Here is a 27,219-nt window from a genome sequence, read left to right as displayed (position 1 = left end):
ACATACATATTTGCAAACACCTACGCATACAAACATAAACACACACACACACACACACATACACACACACGCACACACACATACATTTTCAAGCTACATTTCCCACGTAATAAGCTTATTGTTAATGCACAAGTGATTGACGATTGAACCTTAAAAGCAACTGAAGTTTTTGCTAAATAGGGAAAACTTTTTTTTTATTGTCATAACTCAATTTAAATTAATTTGTACAGTACAGTTCTCCCCCCAAAAGGTATCGTTAAATTTTCCGTCGCTACGATTTGGAACGCTAGACGATATGCCCTAATATGATTCCCAGTATATCATCATATGTTGGTAGGCCTACTCGCTATATCAACAACAGAGAGAGATAGGGAGGGCGGGGTAGGATTGGGAGAGGAAATCGTCCTTGTTTGGAATATTAGATACTTCAAAAACGTTCAAAAACGTCTACACTCATTCAAGGTCAAAGGTCGCGGATGTAGTACTACCAACCGTATAAAAACAGGTCGAGTAACATTGCTCGGAAAGTCTCTGAATCACATCGACCACCATGGCTGACTATACTTTTTGGGGGGAGACTAAAATTTGATCTGTTTCATGTAAGGCGTCGTTTACTATCATAAAATAGCAAAATTATACATAAAGTAGGTTAGGTTAGGTTAGGTTAGGTTAGGTTAGGTTAGGTTTTGTACGAACCTTTTTCATATACATATTCATTTCACGACCTACATGATCGTTTATTACTAGTCAGGTTTCCAAAACACACACACACACACACAAAGTTTGTCTCAACACCATAAAATAAGTATTGCTTAATCAGCCACTCCTCCTCCCAAGGCACAACTTGATAATTAATATTTGTTTCTGTTGCACAAATATTTTTCTATGTCAATAAAACGTGTCGAGAACACCCCCACCTGTTTCCAGTAATTGACTTCCTACGTAACCAATATAAGAATTTGTTTACTGTGCATGGCTATACTATATAGGCCTAATGTACATGTACTAATGGGGGGAGGCTGGCAAGGAGGTGGAGGATTGAAGATGAAGAGGTAGGCCAAGAACGAACAGAGAGAGAGAGAGTTGTGCTCTCTCTCTCTCTCTCTCTTAACCACATAACGTCACATCACCTGAGGATCATAAACAATTATTCTGGATGATAATAGAAAGAAAAGAGAAAGTAAATTAAAAAAAAGAAGGAAGCAATTAAAATAAGAAAATTAAAATGAGAAAAAAGTAGAGGAAATGAGAAGGAAGATATTTAAAGTGAATAAACGAGAGAGAAGGAGGAATAAGGAATAGGGAAGGGATAGGAAGAAGATAATGAGGTATGAGGAAGGTAAAAGAGAGAGAGAGAGAGGTAAAACAATGGATAACTAGAGATGTAAAAACAAAAAAACTGAGAACAGAGGAAGATGAAAGAATCATTAAAACAGACAAAGAATAACAAATAAACAAGGGAGTAAAGGAGAATAAAGAAGGAAGATGAGGGGAAATGGTGATAAAGGAATAAATGAAGACATAGAGAATAGGAGTAAGTAAAAAAAAGGGGGGAGATTAAAGAGGAAGGATAAAGGAGAGAATAAGAATAGGAAACAGAAAGATGGAATAAAGAGGGAGATGAGAATGAGAGAGAAAGGGTGGAGAAATTATACGCATCACAGCCATATTTCTAATGGCTAATCTATTTAGGGAGAGGAAGGAAGGAAGGAAGGGAAGATGAGAGAGGAGAGGAAGGAATAAGGAAGGAAGGAAGGCAGGAAGGAAAGTGACTAGAAAAACGGGTAGCTGGAAGGGGTAACGGAAGTTTTTTTTTTATTGAGATTTTATTTGACATGTTATATCTCCCGATGATGATGAGAGAGTGAAAAGAAAAAGAAAAGAAAGAAAGAGAGAGAGAGAAACGAGGAGGCTGGAGAAACATGAAAGCGATTATAATATCCAAAATTACACGCCATTATTTATTCCCAGTGTTGTTTTGTTTTTATGAGGTTAAGTTAACACCGTAGCCATAAGTATAACGTCTACTATACCTCCTTCCTTTCTTCTCACTATGGAAACGCTCCACTCCCCACCTCCCTCCTCCCCCCTCACCCCTCACACCCACCCCGATTAATCCAGATTTTATAAAAACTGAATCTAGGAGTTTTCTTCGTATACGTTAGTCAGTTCATTACTCGCCTTTCTCGACTAATTGACCGACAATGATTTTCCGACTGAAGGAAATTTTTCAACTGCGTTTCATTATAGACGCTGCCAGCCGTACGACCAACCCCCCTCCCTCTCCTCGTCCTCCTCCTGCAGCACGAACTAGTAACTTTACCTCCGACTTCTTCATAGTTCTTACATGTATATTTTGTTCTTCTCTTCATTACTTTAGGTTCGGTTGAGTATAATTTTCGGTTACGTTTATATTAATGCAATTCACATTTCTTCTTTGTTTTAGTGAATGTTTTTTTTCACACACACACACACACACACACACACACACACACACACACACACACACACACACACACACACACACATCATCATCACTACTCGAACTCAACGGAAGATTTGAGTCTCACTACTTTAATCATCAGCTCAACATTCCCTTAATCAGAGTCTTCCCAGCCAGCATTTAGAACACATTAAGGAGGTGCATAATTACCCCTTCCACCTGTCAGGAAGGAGATAGACGACCCTGAGGCAGATTTACCAGTGTGTGTGGTGTGTGTGTGTGTGTGTGTGTGTGTGTGTGTGTGTGTGTGTGTTATTAAAAACTATGATCCACGACGGAAGAGCCACAAGACACCCGCTGTACTACACTGTGAGGTCAAACAAGGCAGTTAAGGGAATAAGACAACGATGGCAAGAAAACTACCCGATTTATATCACTAATTTATGGATCAAAAATGAATGTCATAAATACAGAGGAGATAAAGAAGTGTGTATATTGCACCCTGGGCACAGACTTGTGTAATAATTATCACAGCGAGGTGTAATAAATCTGTGAAACTTGGTAACAGGACAAAAGTTGTGATGATGGAGGTGCGACATTATCATGAGAATTAATGGAGACGCAACAACACACTAAAGGTACATCAGGAGACTCCAACACCAACCTGACGAGGAACAAATAATAATAATAATAATAATAATAATAATAAGTCTATTATCATTATTACTCAGCAACGCCCCAATTGCCTATGAGATGCACATATTTAGACACGTCATTTTGGGCAGTTCTGTAATACATTTGCGGCTGAACCTATAAGATGTGCTCCCCGTTACCTATGTAAGACTGTGTAGGAGGCAGTAACCTATTAAATAATTTGGGAGACGCTAACAACCCCAGCAAGATGATATAGAACCCCTAAGAATTAATTGCTGTATGCTTATGTAAGAGAGAGAGAGAGAGAGAGAGAGAGAGAGAGAGAGAGAGAGAGAGAGAGAGAGAGAGAGAGAGAGAGAGAGAGAGAGAGAGTATTTTCACCTGAAGCACTGAAGTACAAACACCTACCTTGAACAACAAAGAAGATAACACAATACCCCGATAAACAGTTTAAAGTGAAGAGTCAAAGTCCACACCTTGACACACGTCTGACAAACAGGTTAAGACGAGATAGTGGATCAAAGACTGGCGGTGAGACTCTGGCAGCTGCGATCCTGGAACTAATTGGGCGAGCAATGTAAACAGCACACCTCATACACACAATTCTGAACAACACAGCTGCCTCTCTCTCTCCTCCACTGCTCTGACTGGGGGAAGGTTTTGTGTATATTGTAGTATGCTGTAGAGTGTAGATATAACTGTACAGGTATAATGAAGGTTAGAATAAGACACAGTGACAAACACGATATAAAAAATAATAAAAAGAAAATAAACAACGTGTACCCGTAGTTTAGGATAAAGAAGTGACTAATGTGGAGTAGGAATATGTAGTACAATGACTTATTCAATACGACGCCGTCAACTAGGATATCAAGTTAAAAATACAATAACAGTTTCCAGTGCTAAAATTTCACAAGATGAGTTACATGTTGCTTACTGAATACATGTTTACGGGAACTATCTGAAGCATCGGAAATTTAGCTGAAGCATCGGAAATTTAGCGTTAATATTATTGGTTGTAGCCAGAACACACAAGGTTATACATTATCTTATTAGCGCCAATGGCCACGTTAGTTCCATCATTAGTTAGTCCTTTAAATACGCTGATGTCATCTTTGGTGGATGTATTAACAATGTAAGGAATATATTTCATTCTTGTAAAATCCTACGATTATTATGTTCAATGGAATTAACACAAATGTATGTTGTCACACTTTTTCAGTTCGCTTCAAAGCTTCTATTCGGGAGTTCGAGAAATTGTATTTACATTTTCAGCGTTGTGTGTGTGTGTGTGTGTGTGTGTGTGTGTGTGTGATCCCAGAAGATTGTGGTCTTCAGTCCTATAATTTAAATAATCAAAACTTGAAATAAACACAGTGGCTCTGGTATCCATATTGCTCTCATACTCTGACTGTCTCTCCTTAAATGTCTTTGTTTATTTGTGTGTTTTTTTAATAAATTTTCGATATTTTCATCATACTACCGCAATTGATATTTATTTTGCTATATATTATTATTATAAGCATGTACTGACAAAAGGCTTAGAACTACTCGTATGTACTCAGGAACAAGGCTTAGAACTACTCGTATGTACTCAGGAACAAGGCTTAGAACTACTCGTATGTACTCAGGAACAAGGCTTAACTCTAGTACTCAGAACAAGAGAACTAGTACCAGAACAAGGCTTAGAACTACTCGTATGTACTCAGGAACAAGCTTAGAACTACCTGTATGTACTCAGGAACAAGGCTTAGAACTACTCGTAGCTACTCAGGAACAAGGCTTAGAACTACTCGTATGTACTCAGGAACAAGGCTCACACACACACTAGGGAATGGACTTCATCTTCACTACACCTCACAGTCTCCTTCCTCCACATTATCGCATCTTACGCCTCGCTGCCTCTTTGTATCTCACACCAGAGAGAATTCTGTAAAACCTTTCCTCTCTCTCTCTCTTTGACCTTCAAATTCATTACTCATTTCTGGAAGTATTGCATATGGCAGACTCTTTCCCCCTGTTGCCGTGTTAATCTTACCTCCCTATACACTTCACTATTTCACGCTCTTACCCTCAATTATCCTTCTACCCTCCTCTCATCCACTACACATTTTTCCTGCACATTCTGGGTCGTTATATTCTCTCTATTGTGATCTTAACACCACATTAACTACATTCAATTCTTTCCTCCTTGAGTTAAATCTTCCACCTTATCCTTTCTCTAAATGTTCAATAATGGTATTTCATGTTTTTGTATTTACTCTCTCTCTCTCTCTCTTTTGTATCAGTCTCACTATATTGATATTTATGATCGGCTTTTCGATGTTCCAATGATATTCACTTTTCTGCCTCACCTCCCTTCAGTTAATCAACTTCTCACCATTGATGGCCTCCAGAGGATGAGGAAATAAATATACGTAACTTAAATGACAAACCAAATGAAATAAATATTAATATAAAAAAGACAAAATATATATAGAAATATAAATAATAAAATATAGTTTCAAAAAAAAAAGTTAAGTGACAAAGTTTTGATTATAATTTGGTCCTAAATATAAACTAAAAATAATGTTACACTGCATTACTATAAGATTTAACAGATGAAGTGTTTTAAGCGTGTTATATTACATTAATCCTTAACATTAATCACCAACAAATATAAATTCAGAAATATACTGCACTCTGGCTCGTGAGTAACAAGACAAACACAAACTAAAGGCAGTACGAACCTAAAGATAATGTTAGGTGAGAGAACAAAATAACATTGATCAAAAAACGAGAATGACGATTTGAGAAAAGTGGTTGGTGTCTGTTATCTGTCCCACATAAGATAACATATTTGTCCCTCATAACTAAAGATAACACAAACATAGACTGGAAATTGAAGGAAAAATATTATGAATAACAGTGATTTAACGTTTTGGAAAAGAAATAACAAGAGAATTGGAACCTTCTTTTTTTACCGACCAAGAATAGGGAGAGGGGGATCCAGTATAGATTCTATTCTAAATACAGCGCGTCATTTAAGACCAGATTCTGTGTTCCCCCTCTCGTGACTTAGAAAAATCTATTACAGGGACTGGTAAGTCTTAATTACTCAGGCTAATATGCTAATTGGTTTTGATGAAGTAGACAGAACGCTAATAATATTTATTCTCTTCAGTTGATATCGATGATGTGTGGGAATATGTATAATGCGTCACAATAAAAAGTCTACGGACTTGGCGCACCCTCATTCAACTACCACAAATAGACTTGAATTTGGTTAGGTTAGGTTAAGTTAGAGACCTTTCCAGTGATACGGATTCACGTTTTTTTTTTCTTAATCATTTGAATACCAAATTCATTCATTAATACACTGATCTCTGGCCATAGTTGTCAACGGAAAGAGTTATGTACGGTGGTAGGTGTTTGCTGTAGACGATGTGGAATGGGAGTAAAGTTAAAGACTGATGTTAACTATTGATAATAAGTTAAGGAAACATGCTATTGATTGAATGACTGTTGTGACATACAGAACATGAACTGAGTGCTCTTATAGCTGTGGACATACTTCCCTGGACAGTATCTGATAGGTGAGGGTGAGGGTGAGGATGATTGGAATTTCAACTTATTTCCTCAGATTTTGTTCTTTGTATTAAGGAGCGTTTAAACAGAAGATAATCATCGGTTCCAGGCTAATATTTCTTTCATACAGAGGTAATGTGACCATCTCCTCTCACCAGTATTATCAAGGGTTCGAATCCTCCTTGGTCCGGACACACGTGAGAAGGGTGTTATCCAGTGTGATCCTCTCTACCAAAAACCACAGGTTGCCAGGAGTCCGGTTTCCTCCTGTACTAACACCGGATAGACCAACCGCTGTTTAAAAAATCTGGCATTTGAACCACCAACATTTTACTGAACACGGCAACAGTAGGATGGCATGAGGTGGTCTCTCATATAAACTGTCTCTGAAGCTTAAACATCGATCATATAAATCAGTCATCAGTAACTATTTTCTGAATCTGCTAACGTGTACTATTTGACTTTTTCGTACACAGCTGCGTACGACTACGTCCATAGTTAGGTAAATAAGGGTGACCGTGTGATAACCATAGACTGATTGACATCAACATGATTACCTAATATATTTAACATTCTCAAGAGCCGAGACAGTGTCCAGGTAAGATAATGCTAATAGGTACTCAATATGGGTTTAATTTGGTGTATATAGATGACATTGAGGAAACCACCACCACAGTCAGTGCGATGGCTGAGGCCTGTTTATTTCTCACCAGGTGATCGATATCAGATTTCGTGTTTTCAGGAGGTAAAGAGACGAGAGTCCTGCTTCACCAGAATACTTGGCGCGACGGTTCAAAGCAGATTAATGACCAGATTTATTTTTCATTTCCGTCGCTCGAGTAATGGATAAAAGTTTCTACTCACAGCGTACCACTGACAAAGCCAAATGCACCACTAGCGGTACAGTACCACAGGTTGGGGAATCCTGATTTATGAATTTAGCTTTAGATTACGACAGCAAAATCCAAACAGAAATATGTATGTTTACTTAAAGTGTGGCTGTTGAAACGATGTGCGGTGAAGTTGTGTTGTTCCGCTCTGTTCTGAATACTCAGTGTAAAAGTTTCCCCAGATTCACCAACCGTTTACATCTCGCCAGTGAAGCCAACACAAGTTTAATAATAATAATAATAATAATAATAATAATAATAATAATAATAATAATAATAATAATAATAATAATAATAATCTCTGAAAAAAAAAATATTCTATCTGACGGGCATTAAATTGGCGTCCATAATATTAGGTATTAACAAGGTAGACGATCTCGTAACAAGGGGAAGAAGCTGTTAGTTAATGGAAACCACCGTCACTTCGGCGTTTTACTTAACAAGCAATTATGTCGTTAGCGGCAGGAGACGTTAATTGATACGCCGCTCTAACAGCCCTGACACCGGGGTAATTATCTTGCAATTACTACAACTGGGCTTTAATGATGGTGGTGAGTAACCTCGACGACTGCTACATACATACATACATACATACATACATACATACATACATACATACATACATACATACATACATACATACATACTCTTGATTACACTAATAGTATCTGCCTTACTAATTACATTTACACAGGATAATTAAAGCATCCTAGATAATTATAGGATGCATATGACCTCTACCTATGCCATTGCGCCCCCAAAGAGTCATAATTAAAGGTCACCTTCTTTAGCGACTTGAGACACGTACTGTACACGGGCCAGCTGAACAGACTGGATAAACCAGCCTCAAATTATACCGGTTGTGAACGCGATGATGTTCAGGTCTATACTTAACAAGTATTTGATATCAGGAAATTTACTAATCATTTGTAGTAAAGAAATAAATTATTGTTGAATGTTAATGATGGTTTTAAAGAAAATCCACGTTTTATTATTGTCTGGTTTGGAATAGTGATTGATTAATTTGGTAATGGCTCAGTGGTTGCAAACAGGGACTGGGGCTACTATCACTGTTGTGTACACCGCGGGCAGCTGGCGGGACGTGTACTGTTACATGACCAACAACAAAAATCAATAACCTTTACAAGTTCACTTCATGTTGCCAACAGTGAACACACACAGGCTGAAGTTTATGAATGTTTGAATATATCAACACTTTTTGTATCCATATTTTTTACAACACTGTATTTATCTGCCTGTATCCATCTCTTTGTTTGTATTCGTATGAACACGTATATACTGTATATATATGCGACATTTAGGTGTATACAGTATATGCATATTTCTATTTTTTTTTTTGGCAAAGATCCCTGCCCCAAATCTAGAAACGCATCAATGAATTACCAAAAAATAAACATGATTGCACAAAAGAGTAAAAAAAGATTCTCAGAATACATACATCTGAGCCATTCTCCTCTTACTGATTTCCAATAACACTTTGTAAAGATGCTGAGGCAGGGGATTACTTGAGTGTAATAGCACCAGCAGACAGCAGACGGGCTCCAACCAACCTTCGCAAATTCCTACAGAGCAAAACGCAGAACTACTTTAAATATTCATTCTGTTTATGTGACGTTTACTACGAATCAAACAGAAAAACAAAAAATAATGCAGATATAACAATTTTATCACAGGTTTATTTACAACATACGAGTACCTGTGCAGTAACCCCTACATGATGATTAAAAATATTATAGAGGAGGAGCCTTAACATAGTCGTACATGTTATAAAAATAATAGTACCTTAATCTAGAGACGAAGAGAAAAGAGTGGCGGTGTATTGTCATTAATTAGTGTAGAAATGTATCTCTCGCTACTTAACCAAGCCATGTACACACACACACACACACACACACACACACACACACACACACACACACACATACACGTTCACTCATCCATTATACATATATATTTTAATTACACAGAGTAGTACTGTCACGGAAAGGGTGTTAGAGAGAGAGAGAGAGAGAGAGAGAGAGAGAGAGAGAGAGAGAGAGGAGAGAGAGAGAGAGAGAGAGAGAGAGAGAGAGAGAGAGAGAGAGAGAGAGAGAGAGAGATGACAGAGTAAGAAAAACGGAATGAAAAAATATTAAAAAATAAGAACATAAACATAAAAAATAAAAGCATAATCACCCAGACATATACACACACACACACACACACACACACACACACACACACACACACACACACACACACACACACACACACACACACACACACACACACACGCAAACAGGCACATATAGACAAAAACAGAGAACATGGAATAATAATAACAATCCATACAGCCAGACAGACACCCCAGCCTGACATATACACAACACACACCCACAGAACATGTAATACCAAGCCGCAGCTGTAACACATAGATAGATCCTCGTGAGAAAAAAAAATGGAGTAAAATACACGAGCCTGACAAATGGTAAACTGCAGCCAAAATGATACCAAAAAGATAGTCGGAAAAAAAATAATAAAAATCCTCATTTCCTGGGATGAGTTTCGGGGGTCGATTTTAACCCGAAAAGTTCACGACAGAAATTTAGTATTGGTTATAGGAGTTATAAATTGATGTGTCAACCTGGCGTAGGAAAATATTTGTAGTAAAAAATGGTGTTTTATTTTGTTCTTTGAAATTTTAAGAAGATTGAGATGAAAAAAATATATATATATAAAATTATTATTAGTTTAAAAAATAATATAACAATTTATACCACGGGTGTTTAAAAAATCTTTGCATGGGCCTAGCTGTGAATCTGTTTTGTTCCCTTATATCTATAATTTTGAGTTACGATTTTAGGAAATCTTTCGCTACAATTTACATTCCTCCGTGTGTGTGTGTGTGTGTGTGTGTGTGTGTGTGTGTGTGTGTGTGTGTGTGTGACAATATACAGCACTACCCTTGACACCACTTCAGTAGTATTCTTAATGACTTCTATATTTAAGAAAGGAAAATAACGAGCTTAAACACCAAAGCTAGTTAAGAGCAGCAATAACAAAATCACAACAGCAACAACAACAACAACAAAAACAACGACAACTATTGATAACTTGCACTGTTACTGAATTAAAACATTGACCTAAGCTGTTGAAACTCAATGAATATATTATAACGTAAACATCAGGAAAGAAAACACTGACTTATCCCTTCTAATGTAATAATATTGATCCATTACTCGGCTTACACCAGAAGCCCACCACACACACACACACACACACACACACACACACACACACACACACACACACACACACACACACACACACACACACACACACACTAAACCTTGTACCCGTCTGTCGAATGAATAGAAAACTACAGGATTTGGATGTATTTCAGTAGTCCATTACATAAAGATTATATATATAAATTTTAAAAGTACAATATATTACAAGTCATATTTTCTTGATGAGTATTTTCCAGCAGTTTCAATTCAGGTAATGGCGTTTGAGGGAGGCAAAAACTAGCTTCAATGTCTGAATTTTATTTATTTTTGGTGTGTGTGTGTGTGTATAAATCATGTATAGAACTTACCAAGATTAATATTATCATTTGTGTTACGATTATTGTGCCATATGACCATTATTTTCAATTATTATTATTATTATTATTATTATTATTATTATTATTATTATTATTATTATTATTATTATTATTATTATTATATCCACAAGTTACATCCAGTCAGGTGAGGATAAATTATAATCACAACAATACCATTCACAGAAAGAAAAAATAATTGACAGTCCCAAAATCCAGCCAGACCTGATATATTTCACGCATAATGCTTATAAATCGACTTTAACCATTTGTTCCTCGTTCAATGTAGCCCACAATAAGAAGATTAACGAGACGTACATTAATCACCTACTCTGGGGGGTGAATAGATAAAGAAAAGAAAAAAGATAGAGGAGAGGGTGGATGAAAGAGTATAATTGGACGGCTCAGGGATGAATAGGAGGATAGAGAGAGTGTGTGGCCAGAGACAGCATAGCTAAAAGATGCGCAAGTGTGGATAAGTGACTGGCAGAGCACCTGTGTGTGGGTGTGGGTGTGTGTGTGTGTTAGGTGTGTTAAGTGTGTGTGTGTGTTAGATGTGTTAGGTGTGTGTGTTAGGTGTGTGTACAGGTGTGTGAAAGGTATCATATATACGGAACAATTTATAGCCGAACCAGTAATTACCGACTCGGACTCTGCCTAATTCAATTTTGCTAACGCGGGTCATGTGAGATAAGTGCAAATGAATTCAAAATTTAAATGATTATAATATGTTATTAACTATCAGGAATAATTGCATTTAGTCACATGGAAATTAATTGGAAGTCATGGGTATAACGTAAACATCGCAATTAGTTTTATATATATATAAATATATATTTTGCATAATCCATTAGGCTATTATATGGCTCAGAGCTGTATAAGTAATACTCCTAAAAGCTAACGTGAGATTTCTTTTTAATCGAAGTAAAAGTTAGTTAATGACAAAGTGTACTAATGACCGTCACACACTGTAACATGATATACTGTACTGGTGAGACATCGTTCTTAGTGTTTAATAACTTATGTTTTCATTAATCTAAAATACACGTTAATGAAGCTCAGTAACAAATAACATTAACAACACTATACAATAAAAACTAAATAACTTATAATTCTTGTCTTTCTTTTTTTTTTTACCTTTTAGAAAATCATTCAAATTACTATTCTAGTGAATCTCTCTCTAAAGATAATAATCTATTCCGTGTGAAATAATGTCAATAAAATACCGATATTCGAGAAAGAAAAAAAAATTCCACGTTTATAAATCCTCTACATAAGGCACTTAAATGCCGTCCAGAATTGATATATGCATTAGGGAGGATTAATTAGCGAACCTCAGGGAAAATCTATTAATGTGTGTGATGGTAAAAAGAGCTGCCACTACCTAACTCACACACACTACCACACGAACACTACCTCACACATACTACCTCACAAACACTACCTCACACACGCTACCACACGAACACTACCTCACATTCACACACTACCTCACACACCCACCCACACCACACACACCACACACACACACCACACACACCACACACACACACCAGCCACACACCACCTCACACACTCACCACACACACCCACACACCACACACCACCCCACACACACCACCACACACCACACACACACCTCACACACACACCACCTCACACACACCACCCACGCACACACCACCTCACACACACACACCACACACATCACACACCCACACACACACCACCCCACACACACACCCCACCACACAACACACCACAAACACACCACACACACCACCCTCACACACCACCACCACACACAACACCACCCCACACACACCACCTCACACCACACTCACACACACCTCACACACCACACCCACACACAACACCACCACACACCACACACCACCCACACACACCACCCCACACACACACACCACCACAAACCACCACCACACTCACACACCACACACACCACCCACACACACCACCACACACACCACCTCACAAACACCACCTCACACTCACACACACCACACAAACACACCTCACACCACACTCACCTACACACACTACCACACACACACACTACCAACACCACACCCACACACACACACCACACACACCCCACACACTCACCTCACACACACACACCCCACAACACACTACTCACACACACTCACACACACCCTCACACAAACACCACCTCACACCACACACCCCACACACACCACACACACACCACCACAAACACCACCCCACACCCCACACACCACCACACACTACCACACACACCACACACACACACCACACACACTACCTCACAAACACCACCACCACTACCACACACACCACCACCTCACACACCACCCACACACACCACCACACACACACCACACACCACACCACCACCCCACACACACACCACCCCACACCCACACACCCACCCACACACACACACACACCACCACACTCACACACACACACACACCACCACACACACCACCACCACACACACCACACCCACACTCACACACCACCCACACACACACCACACACACACACATACCACCCACACACACACCACCCCACACACACACACCACCACACAAACACACCACCTCACACACACACACACATCACACACACACACACCCCACACCCACACTCCACCACCACACACACACACACACACACACCTCACACACACACACACACACTACCTCACACACACACACTACCTCACACACTCACACACTACATCACACTCACACACTACCTCACACACACTACTCCCACATATGTTTTCTTCTGTTTCTTCTACTTTACAGTTCGTTTATTATCGTATTTTATTTATTTACAGTATATGACAAAAAGAAAGAGTAATACGTGTAAAGGGGTAATTGGCAGCAAGTAGATCCAAAGAGTATTATAGTATCGAGTTAAGAAAAAACTATTGAAAATCATCACCCTTAAGTTGCACCTCCATTATTTGCTACTATAATTGCACATAATGGAGTTCAATACAGCCTTCTTTACTGTCTATTTCTTCAACCAATTTATCAACACTAAGTATACAGATGGAACTATGTATGTGTGTGTGTGTGTGTGTGTGTGTGTGTGTGTGTGTGTGTGTGTGTGTGTGTGTGTGTGTGTGTGTGTGTGTGTGTGTCACGTGATCATTAAGCAGTAAACGACTAGACACATGCCTACAGGTAACAAGATAAGTTATAATAAAGGTCAATATTGCTTCTATATTACTGTACTTAAACTTTTTTATCTCATTATTTGTGAGAGAATATAAGTTGGACTAAAGGTAAACACATCTTACACTTACTCTCTCTCTCTCTCTCTGCACAAGTTGTCAATATTTACACCCCCAGGAGGCGCCATTACAGCAGCGCTTCATGCATGGGGTGGGCGACGCGTGAATAAGAATCGTCCAATTTATTCCTGCCTGCTGATGACTGACATATCGAAAAACAGTCAGGCTTTACTTACTAGCGCCATGGACTGCGGATTGACGTCACTCAGCTAATTTCATAAACAAACCTCCAAGTGTCGACAACATAATGTTTACCTCACCTCACCTCACCTCACCCCACCTCTCCTCATCTCACCTCACCTCACCTCACCTCACCTCACCTCACCTCACCACACACCCACACTACGAGCACAATATGGAGAGTTATTAATCCAGAGCCAGAATTCTTAAAGGCTTTAGAAGTTCAATTTTCATCGTATTTGAAGATATAAGTCCACAACTAATTGGCATGACTGAAGCTAAAGCATAACAATAATATCTAAAATGGTATAATAATTCTGAAGCTTTTGTATGTAAATATTGTCACCAAACTCATACTAAGCGAACGGTAGTCTCAGTAAAATTGACGCCAATTATGAATGTTATACTCGTACTTTAACTTAAGACAAAAAATAAATAAAAAAATTCACTTACTTGGAATAACAATCGTCTGAACCTTTAAGAATCCTATCCAAGGTCCCCTAAGATGACTTAATTTTTCCGTAATTACTGTCGTCAAATTTAACTCGTCTGTTCTCTCTAGTTACACTGAGAGATGTATGGTGTTGTTGTCGTCCTAAGGCGTCTTAAAGGGCCTCGCCTCTTAATAGACCCCAAATGCTTATGGTTGGGTTGGAGGGTTCATTAGAGTTGCAATCAATAATCTTCAGAGGAACATCAAGGTGTCTTAAAATTCATCTTAGTGGTTTACTGGTCACCAACACACGCCTCGCCTCTCATTTCCGGAAGCTTGTACCGACGCTCTGTAAGACACGAAATGCGAGGAGTCACTAAATTGCTGACTTTCTGAGAGAGAGAGAGAGAGGCTCCAAACTGCTGAGAACACCCGAGGTTAAACCAGGTAGTCTCAGAGCCTCGCGGGATACGCATAGTTAAAATATTTCCCTGAAAATATAAAAGAAAATTTCACGGGTTAAATGGCTTCAAATATATAATAGAAAAATGTGTTCAATATAGGACTGTGACACATTGGATTAATTAAAATTTTTAGGTTAGGTTAGGTTAGGTTATTTTGGTTTGGTTAGGCTAGGTTAAGTTGGGGTCTGTTAGGACAAGGGTCTATTAGGACTGGGGCCCATTTGACCAAAAGACTTCAAACATAATACTCCTCGGTTAGTTAAACAATACAATCTTGGCAACCACCTCTACATCACAGTCAAAGGTGACAAGTTATACACTCCAGACAGCTTCCCACCAACCCCTGGCTCACAACATTCCCCACCGCCACATCTCTCACCCAACTCCCCGACAATTCCTGAAGCACCCAGCGCCTCCCCACCTCTCAGCCTGCCACAGGTCTCTCTCTATATCAGGGAGATGGATGAGACATTTTCGTTGAGTGGTGAGTCAGCGGCGTGGAGCAGCTTACCAGTAGAGAAAGCCACTTCACCAGGAGGTCTTACCACATTCATCAAAAATTAAAAGGAACTTAATTTTTTTTCTTAAATATTGGTTTATGAAGAGCAAAATAATTCAGTTATTACCAAAGTGAAATTATGTTATTTATTTGGTTTATAAAGTAAATTATATACAGGACTATTACTTAAGCCCCTAATACACTGTATACATCACCAGCCAAAAACCAACCAAGGCTCTGGGTAAGATGAATCACAGTCAAGGGAACATAACCATGAGAGTTGGTGATGTTAGTTTTATAATATGTTACTGCCCTCTAGATGGTATACAAGACTGTTAAGCCCACGACCTCCTGCCTGAAAGTATACTTCTCCATCACGATCTCTTGTATGAGTCGTATCTCTTCCTCACGACCTCCTGCCTGAGAGTATACTTCTCCCCCACGACCTCTTGTATGAGTCGTATCTCTTCCTCACGACCTCCTGCCTGAGAGTATACTTCTCCCCCACGGCCTCTTGTTTGAGTCATACCTCTCCCTCACGACCTCTTGTTTGAGTCATACCTCTCCCTCACGACCTCCTACCCGAGTCACACTTTTCCCTCACGACTTCCTGCCTGAGTCACACTTTTCCCTCCTTCCCTCTCTCTCTCTCTCTATGGTGCAGGATGAGGATATAATACTTTAATGATGCTTCACTTAATAGCATCAGTGAGTTTGGATTTACTTTATGTTAATTCCTACGTCCCGTGTGTGTGTGTGTGTGTGTGTGTGTGTGTGTGTGTGTGTGTACATATCACCACCACTACTACTACTACTAATACCACTCTTATCACCATCGCCACCACCATCAAAACATTCCTTTCACCATCCCCATCACAACTATTCCTACCACTATCACAAACTACTACCACCACCACCACTACTACCACCACTACCACCACCACCACCACTACTACCACCACTACCACTACTACAACTAGGCACATAACAGGGTAGTATCTTCCACTCTTCCTGAATCACATTAGCCTCGCCACGTCGTAAACTGCCCAACTACCTCGTTCGTCCATGCCAACGAGGCTGTTCACTTCACTGCCAATCCACTCTTAGGCAGTTTTGTTTTCATACAGGTTCCTACCCTTCCTCCCCTCTCCCCCCCTCACTTTCTCTCCCTCTTCTCTCTCTCTCTCTCTCTCTCTTTCTCTCTCTCTCTCTCTCTCTCTCGTCCTTCTTCTATTTTCAACAAAGTGTGGTCGGTATGGTCAACATAGTGTGGTCAACAAGGTGTGGTCAACATGATGTGGTCAACATGGTTGGTCAACATAGTGTGATCAATATGGTGTGGTCAACATAGTGTGGTCAGTATGGTATGGTCAGCATAGTATGGTCAACATAGTGTGGCCAGCATAGTGTGGTCAACATGGTGTGGTCAACATGGTGTGGTCAACATGGTGTGGTGTGCATGGACATGTATTAAACAGAGTAGCTAATTACACTGTGCAAAAATTTATTTGTCAAATATTTTGTTGCTTTTATTTAATAATTTGTTCATGTTGATGCCGAGTCTGTCATTGGTGTTGCCCCGCTGTCTTTTGTTTTTAAATAATATTGACAGAAGTTTTATGAATTTTAACAAACATTTACAGGTATTTATTATAACTATGTATATTACTAGTTTATTTTGAAGATAATAATCCACAAAATAAACTATAAATATACATAACTATAACTACTACATTGAATATTTCTAAAAATGCCTGAAAATCATGAAATTTGGATGAAAAAAAAAACAATCTCACTAATTTCTCATAAATTAATGGGAGTATGACAAACCGTTGCCAGATCTGTAACCAGTATGCTCGCATTACTAAAGAAACATTTACTCAAACAAAAAACTGCAGGATAAGTCTGACAACACTGGGTGAGGGAATATTTGGACTTTGGGCGGCGCACAAAGTTCAGTCATCGATCAGTGCTGCTTGAACTCTCAGTGGGACGATGGCGCCATGGTTACCAGTAGAACTTGTCACCTATCCCCAGACTCGTTCTTCTATGTTTGCGGATATTACATCAGTCCTAGTCAGGTCAAGCACAAGACTCTACCTGGCACTAAGTTCTGCTGTGCTTATCATGTTTATTTTGACATAGTTATGGTTGACCAACAAACCATCATGATGACTGTTGCTGTTGTATGGTGGATCTGTTTAAGTACAAGGAGGGAAATGATCGAAGAAATATCGTGTGTCCGAGCACATTGTACCATCTACTGCACCCGCGTCACACACTGCAAGTTAACCAATCCCTAGTCCGCCTTCCTTAGAAACAACTTCAAATGTGGAATTATTATCATGTGAAGAAGGCGACGATAGTTTAACTTTAATGAAGCTTACTCAAGCAATCTCCTGCCCCACCCACACTCCTCCCTCACCTCCTGCCCCACCCACCTCCTCACCCCTCCTGCCCCCACCCACACCCCCTCCCTCACCTCCTGCCCCACCCACCCCTCCCTCACCTCCTGCCCCCACCTCCTCCCCTCACCTCCTGCCCCCACCCACACCCCTGCCTCACCTCCTGCCCCCCCCCACTCCTCCTCACCTCCTGCCCCACCCACCTCCTCCTCCACCTCCTGCCCACCCACACTCCTCCCTCACCTCCTGCCCCACCCACACTCCTCCCTCACCTCCTGCCCCACCCACACTCCTCCCTCACCTCCTGCCCCACCCACACCCCTCCCTCACTGACAGACAGAGGCATCGAGACTATGTCATTAACAACACTAGTTCACATTGCCAGAATAACTGACGTGTTTGGACAGGGCTCGCCACGGGGATTCCTCAGTCTATTCAAACACATGTATTCATATTGAACCCCGCAAACAAACAAACAAACAAACAAACATACAGATTTACCAACACTGCAAGTGGTAATATTATTCGGTGATGTCTCAAAAGAAAGTCCGTTTTTTTTATACACCTTTACCGCTCTAATGGTAGCGGAGGCATTATGCTTTCGGCCGTCCGTCTGTTAGTATTAATGGTTGAGAAAATGATCACCAAGACTGATGGTGGCCCGTTATAGTGGAGCTGCTAACCTATCGCGTTGATTCGCCGACCTGATTAACATATGACTGCTGCTCGACTCATCTGTAGATTCATAGGAAGACCCTGAAGCTGTCGGAGGGAAGACCTCTCACCGCCACCCACAGCTTCCACTCTGCTGTGTTCGCTAATCATTTTTTTACGTCATTCAAACCTCACTCTTTCATTTTGGCGAAAATTTGTTCACGTAGTTTTACAGATTTTTGTTCTGTTAGTGGACGTGCCGCACGGTCGTTTAAACAAAACAGAATATATATATATATATATATATATATATATATATATATATATATATATATATATATATATATATATATATATATATATATATATATATATATATATATACCGGAGGCGGAGCATGAACCTGGCGGACTAGTTGACTGGCAACACAATTTGTAGCTGGTCTGTTCCGTCCTTTTGTACATAAAAATAAAATGTTCCCTAAAATTTGACGTGAATTTTAGTGTCTCGTTTTCCTGATAGCTTACACACACACACACACACACACACACACACACACACACACACACACACACACACACACACACACACACACACACACACACACACACACACACACACACACACACACACACACACACACACACACACACACACATCTTGAGCAGAACGTGATTACATGAAGTCATGCTAACTAGAATGATGGTCAACAAATAACACAGTTAATTAACCCTGGGTTGGAGCAGCTCAAACTATGAGAAGATTAAACATCAACAACTCGAATATACGACTGATAGACCCAGGCAGTGTAGAGCCTAATATATCTTGAGATAATTACAGAAAGCTAACAACTTCAGGAGGTGAAGATGTAACTTTTGCTTAAGGAACTGATCGTGACACATAACCAACGTATTGAGTACAGACCCAAATAGATAATATGCTTCAGAAACGATATATTACCCGAGACGTGTGGCGAGGTTATGACACACACAAGTATTGACCATAACCAAACCTAACCTAACCTGAAACCAAGAGGTATGAGATCCATCCACGATGAAGTAGGACACGCCAACATGAATGCTTGACACGAATATCGACAGACACAGACGTGAACGAAAAGTCAAACTCTGGATGCCAAGACAATTGTAAACTGCGGCAGCATAAAAACTTCCTCCACTACGGCTGCAGCTTCACCCAAGCTGGCATTATCCTGAATAGAATTACAATATTTGTCCTCGACTTAACTCGAGTAGCCTATTCAACCCTGGAATAATACTCTCTCTCTCTCTCTCTCTCTCTCTCTCTCTCTCTCTCTCTCTCCCTCTCTCTCTCTCTCTCTCTGGAATAAGTGCAAGCAAGAGGACTTCAGCACCAGCATTAACAACAACACTTGTAAGTATCCCAAGGAAGAGGACTTACAGTACTTAAAGGCGTCACAAAAAAGACATTTAGGCTTCACCAAGGCCCTGCTGCTGAAGTTGGCCCACACGTACTGTAAACGAGCTGAACACACTGGATGCTTAAACAGTGTTCCATTAAGTTTAAGTCAAGTTGATCCACATACTGGAGCAACGCTCAGTAGCACTGCAACGGCGCCATCATGTAAACTGTAAAGTATACAGGAGGTGTACAAGTGAAACATGTACAAAGGCACCATTAGCAGGACTACAGCCTCCACAAACAAATGGCAGCGAGGACGTTGAGAATGGTTTAAAAACACGGCTTTTTTTCTGAGCAACTCTGGTGCAGCAAAGTGTATTTGCATAGAGTTTTGAGTCATGTATAGTACTTCAATGGTAGATATGCCGGTCACGGATGAGACACACACACACACACACACACACACACACACACACACACACACACACACACACACGGGTAATCTACCAAAAGTTCTCCTTAGTCCCCCTTAACAACAACAACAACAACAACAACAAATAGAGTAAAAAAAATAAAAATAAAACATTTATAAAAAAGACGTTGTTGGTGTCAAGGTGAGATTAATGTTAAGTGGGGGACGACTATTCAGGAGAGTTAGCTTTTGTCTGGCGGTACTAACCTATGCATGGCGCGATCAATCATCTCCCGTGTTTTCTATTCACATTGAGCACAACACGTCACCCGTTTTCTCTCGAATACCACTGACCTTTATGTGTCTGATAGAGTTTATTGTACATTATACAGATCGCAATCATAACCTTTTATATTTAGTAAATTTAGATGTAAAAACCAGCGTCCATAGTGTCATAAGATGACATATAATAATCCAATTCTATAGATCATGTAAATACGACACCTTTATATATCCTGTACGAAGTTGATGACGCTAAGTATCAATCTTTTTGGGCTGTAATAATTTCTCCTGAACCATAAACCATAAAATTAACTATTATTAATATTAACCTATATACACTTACAGTTTTGTGATACATGAATAAAATATATAAGTCTTGTAGAAAGCTCTATCATTAACTAGTTTCCTGATATACTGTAATTAAGTTAACGCAATAAGCCTCCTCGACTCCATTTCGTTTTATAAAGAATCAATAATTTTATAATTTTTTTCGTGACCTTTGACCTGTGTTAAATGTCCTGATTCATACATATATCAAACATTTCTGTATTAATCATTGAAGACTGTCATAATATCTTTAAGCGATATGATTAAGAAATGTGGATTACTAGCAAAGGAGATTAAATAATTTCGTGATGGCGTTAGTTAATATACACAACACTGAAAAATAAATAGCAAATATACTAAATATTTATGTGTCAGTCAGTGTAAGGTGTCACAAGGTTCCTCAACAGTGTGTCATATAGAGAGATCAAAGTGTAGAGGAATGGCAAGAGAGTGAATTTAATTAGGTCATTTTTGAAACAAGAAGCAAACTTTCCGCGTGTCTAGATCACTCCGTCGGGGACATCACAAGGTATCTACGTTCAAAATTATGTCCAGTTAAAATAGACATGGGTAATCAAAAAAAAAAAAAAAAAACTAAAAACTCTCCAGAAGCCTCGATTTTGACATTTTTATTTTGTTGGAGAAAAAAAAAAGAAAGAAAAAATATGAAACGCAAATATCAGAACAATTTTGCTCTCTTTTATACACTGCGTTATGGGATACTTTTGTCGAAACCTTTATCACGATTGGCCTAAAAAAAACGAGCGAATTGCTGAAATAAAAAAAAATTATATCATACGTTGTTTACTTTATTATTACTTAGAATTTGAATGAAAGCGTCAATGAGAACTACAAATAAACAGATGAAATACGGAATTAGATAAAATTAGATAAATAAAGATAATCATTTAGATCAGAAACTATTCATCCATTCTCCTCTTTTGTCTGTTTGTATCTCTGTCTTTTCAATACACAGTTTATCTATTTCAGTCTCTTTTGCTATCTATCTCTCTATTCAGCTACCAGTCTAACAGTCAGGGCTTTTGTGTGTGTGTGTGTGTGTGTGTGTGTGTGTGTGTGTGTGTGTGTGTGTGTGTGTGTGTGTGTGTGTGTGTGTGTGTGTGTGTGTGTCTCGCTCTCTTCTCTATGGCCCAACATTCTATAATGCTGGGATAATAATAATAATAATAATACAACTACTACTACTACTACTACTACTGCTACTATTATTATTACTAGCTGGAGGGAACATTACAGCTACTTTTTTTTTTTAAGACATATTGTTTAGGTAGTCAAATTCTGCCCTCTTTTTTTATTTGTTTATGTTCCATTATGTTTTTTTTAATAGCGTTCTATTCTTTTCTTTTTTTTTTACCAATTTTGTGGCGAGTTGAGAAATATTGCTTTTTGTGGAGTTAGTCGTTCTGGGTGTGTTAGTAAGGTGTGTTTTGGGTGTGTTAGTGAAGTGTGTTCTGGGTATCAGTGTTCTTCATGACTGTTATACGAGTTATTTCAGTTTAGTTAGTGATATTTTTGTACTTAATTGTTAAAAGAGAAGAAATATTACCAGGAGTGTTTAAGTATATATGAACACACATGAACAGAGGTATAGAACACGTCTTCTATGCATATTGAACAAAGAACACACATAAACAGGAGTAATGAACCCTTTCCTCTGTACACACTGAAAAAATGACCATAAATAGGGGTTCTGAGTTCTCTAGTAAATTTTGAACATTTTAACAGGAGTACTGAACCCTTCTGTTAATGCCATGTAACTACACATAAGGATTAAGTCATTGTCTGGTAAGTAGTGTTGCACTCGATGTGTTTCGTATCTCAAATGTCTTTTTTTTACTCAATTATTGTTGTAATCTTGTCCAGGTTTTTTTGTTCTATAATCGTTTGGTGTATAGCTATATTCTAAGACTGTACAGGTATATAGGTATTCATCATATAGGTATGTTGTATAGTTATATTCGGTAATATGTTCACCCTATAACACACGATTATATTTACTTTACAACATTGAGTCTATAATCTCTTGTATTGATTATATTATATTATCCATTTTCTGGCTCAACATTTTCTTACAATAGTGTCAGAAAAAAGCACATTAAATTTATTTACACCAGGTAAGAGAGACTCACAAAGCCCCATACAAGATTGAAAGAGGAGCAACAATGTGGCCCTGGCGTGTATTCATGATGTCAGCTGTGAGGGTCGATGGTGAGGTTTACACTTATGGTGAATTATTAAGTGTCTCTGAGTCACCCTGCCACACCTACACTCATACGGGGTGTAATACGCTATATCTATACCTCCACATACACTCATATACTGTTTAATGCACCATGACAGCACATTCACAAACCAAAACACACACACACACACAATTATTAAACACATTATAAAAAAAGTAAATCCTTAATCACCACTTTAATTATAATACTTTATTTAGTGCTCAGTAAATCCAATGCAATTATTCTCACTTGGGTCATATTTTCCCCCGGTGAGAGAAGAGGCTTGGGATCTATCAGGCTTTATACTGAAGGAGTTATTTGGAAGGAATCGGAAACACATTTAAATAGTACTACAAGTTTGAGGTATAAAATCCTCACTCAAAACTTCTATATAACGGATTCCTCTCTTGATATAGTCCGTTAGATGGGGCTTTCAACGGATCCTCGATATAACGGACATGTTTGATAGTAATATTTGTAAGTGTTCACGGTCAAGATAGTTGTTTAATCTTTGATACAAGTACACTATATGCAGTAAGGCACACCCCCCCCCCTCTCCCCTCCTCTAGACCACGTCTCTCCAGCCTTCCGTCTATAGCTTGAGGCGCATTACTTCAAGCAAAAAAAAAATATTCACCGTCATTAAAGTCACCAGAGATAGACGTCAATAAATCAATTATTAATGGTTGACTCCCGGAGGCTAGAGGCAAGAGGGGTAGGGGTAGTGTGCCCAGTCATGTCATCCCTCAGCCTCAGTCTGCCGGGGAGACCTTACCAATAATCCAATGCCTTTGTTGTCCTCACTGGAGACTCAAAAGACCGATTGTTTTTGTGGGTTTTTTCCTTCACCCTCATCAAAGAAAAGGCAAATTGAGCGTTTCTATTCTTTTTGTTTTGTTTTTTACAGAAAGTTGGAGGACTTTCATTTAATTTCCTTTACTCTCATCAGATATAAAACAAAATATAGCGTTTCTTTATATTACTTTACGATAGAGAAAGTAGGAGATAAAGACACATGATAGCAATTGATTGGGTACTGTATCCTATAGTCCTACCGGAATTGTTTTGTAACTTTCAGGAATAATATTGTAATTTTTCTAGTAAATCACTATTGGTGCGCGTGATCCATGTATATGCTGGTAACCCACATAGGCAGAAAGATAACATAAAGTTCCCAAGTGCTTTCGGGTAATTCATATCTTTAAGGGGTTAAGTACAAACTAACTACACTCACCCCCAAAAAGATGCGAACTACACGAAAGAACTTGGGAACTTTGTGTTTTCTTTTTGCCTCTGTGGTTATCAGAGTATTCATCTTAAAAGCATTATGAGGTAAATAACTTCCCTGGCTTGTTCTACCACCCAATCTAAGAAATTAATAAGTCCAGGTATAAAAAGCAGGTTAGGACTAACTGTTGAAGATTGTGCGGAGGGAAGATTATCGTAACGTAACAACGGTCAGTGAAAGAAAGGCGTCTTGCCGCCTCTGTGTGTGTGTTTAAACATTTTCTCCCTTGTGTTTACAGAAAGCACGTTATTTCATGAACCTCTGTAATCAAAGTTGGTAATAATGATCGCTACATATTTTATAGCGACAGATTACATAGTATCCAACACGCTGTAACTGTATCACCAGTAATCCTACACGCTCCTAATTGGTTCTTTTTGCACCTATCATTACAGCGCAAGTGATAAAACAACATACACCTGATTGGCTCTTTTTCTACCTATCATTACAGCGCAAGTCACACAACAAACACCTGATTGGCTCTCTTTCTACCAACCATTACAGCGCAAGTCACACAAAACGCACCACGGGTCTATAAATGATAAATTAACAAGAAGTGAACGGCACCCGCACCAGTAACCAATAAGAACTGTCGCCTTACTCATGCCTGGGGTAATGATTGGTGCTCTCTAAGATGGAGGTGCCAAGAAATCGAGTTTTAGTGTAATAATTTCAACTGAATATACAATCATCATCGACGCGGCGTTGTGTGTGTGTGTGTGTCTGTGTGTGTGTGTGTGTGTGGATACTCTGTCTATTTAAATACTTACATTCATGACTACACTGTTATTGCTTTTATTGTTAGTTTTTATTGTTATTGATGTTATTGTTATTACAGTTGTTTTTGTTAGTGTTATTGTTCTTTTTGTATGTCTTTTTCTTATTGCTGTTGTTTTTATTCACATTCATATTATTCATATTCATATTATTATCATCTACAAGAAGTCTGCCACACACACACACACACAGTTGCTCCGATTCACTAAAGACAGTATGGTAATAACTCATCCACGAGACTCTTGTTGTCTCATGATGATAAATGCCAACACTGTGTAGTATCTCACGGGTGTACACTCTCTGTACCGACAAAGAGCATTGTCATTAACCAAGTGTGGGAGAGGGGGATAGACCAGGTGGGGGGAGGGTGAGTAAGGGGTGATGAGGAGGTGTGGGGAGAGAGGGAGAGGAGAGGTGAGTAAGGTAGGTGATGGACCAGGTGTGGAGAGGGTGAAGGAGGCGGAGAAAATAATATAGAATCTTTGAGAATCTTTAACATGCTCACGTCCAAAATGGTGCTCGAGGAGGTGAGGGAGGCATAAATTGACAGAGTGGTCAGTATGGTCTCTCAGCTACTTGATATTCAGGACCACAGACACGGGGAAGACCCAAATGTGGCCACAAATGCTTCCTGTTGAATTCTAAGACTTGGTGGATACTGTGTGTTGTCAAGGGAGTCTCTTATGGTGGTATGTTTGCACCGCTTTCTCAGTGTCTTTGTTAGGGTAACTTTTAAACCTTACGTCTATGCTTTTTGGGTTTGTTTTTGTTTTTGTTGTTATGTATATTGTTTGTTTGTTCAGTCTCTTGTTTTTATACCCAGAGACCTTCACCAGTTCTTCAGCAACACGAATATCACTTTAAAGGTCAAATATAATGTGTATTTTACAGTAGGTTTATTTTGACACAGCCGAAAACTTCAACGGTGACAAGAGATAATAAAACTCAACAACTCATAAACAAGATATTTATTTTGCTCTTCCACATGCATACATACATACATACATACATACATACATACATACATACATACTGGTTGTCCCTTGTGTTCGAGGATGGCCGGCCCTAGGACCACCTTGGCGTGAATTTGTTTAAGGTGTAGAAGCTGTCGCCAACACAACAACCAAACCCTAAGTTAACGAGTTGCATGACCTAGTGTCAAGGAATAGTCTGAGATGACCGGACAACTCGCCAACAGCACTGGCTAACCATTACCCCGGAACACAATCCGCAAATCGATTAGCATCCAGGCCCCCAATTACTGATGGGTAGACAGAGGCATACACTCATACGTACGTAGTCTGCCACAGGAATAAGTACACACACTGTAGCTGTAAGGTCTGAAAATGGTCTGGTAACGTTGAAAGTGCACATCCAGACGCATGGTGAAACTCAGCTCCCCCC

General features: G+C 39.2%; 1 protein-coding gene and 1 long non-coding RNA gene across 2 annotated transcripts in view; one reads left to right on the top strand and one right to left on the bottom strand.

The window, feature by feature from the left end:
* The window catches only part of LOC121874884, a 113,881-nt gene that overhangs the window by 42,449 nt on the left and 44,213 nt on the right, over positions 1-27,219 (top strand). The window lies entirely within an intron of this gene.
* The window catches only part of LOC121874886, a 97,006-nt gene that overhangs the window by 68,761 nt on the left and 1,026 nt on the right, over positions 1-27,219 (bottom strand). Inside the window, exon 2 of the long non-coding RNA XR_006090507.1 lies at positions 15,105-15,433. This is a non-coding gene — a long non-coding RNA (uncharacterized LOC121874886). The remainder of the gene's footprint in view (positions 1-15,104; positions 15,434-27,219) is intronic.

Source organism: Homarus americanus, unplaced genomic scaffold (assembly GCF_018991925.1).
Source record: "Homarus americanus isolate GMGI-L3 unplaced genomic scaffold, GMGI_Hamer_2.0 scaffold56009, whole genome shotgun sequence".
NCBI classification, from domain to species: Eukaryota; Metazoa; Arthropoda; class Malacostraca; order Decapoda; family Nephropidae; genus Homarus; species Homarus americanus.
The sequence above is the reverse complement of the archived record's forward strand: the minus strand, read 5'-3'. Positions and strand labels throughout refer to the sequence as shown.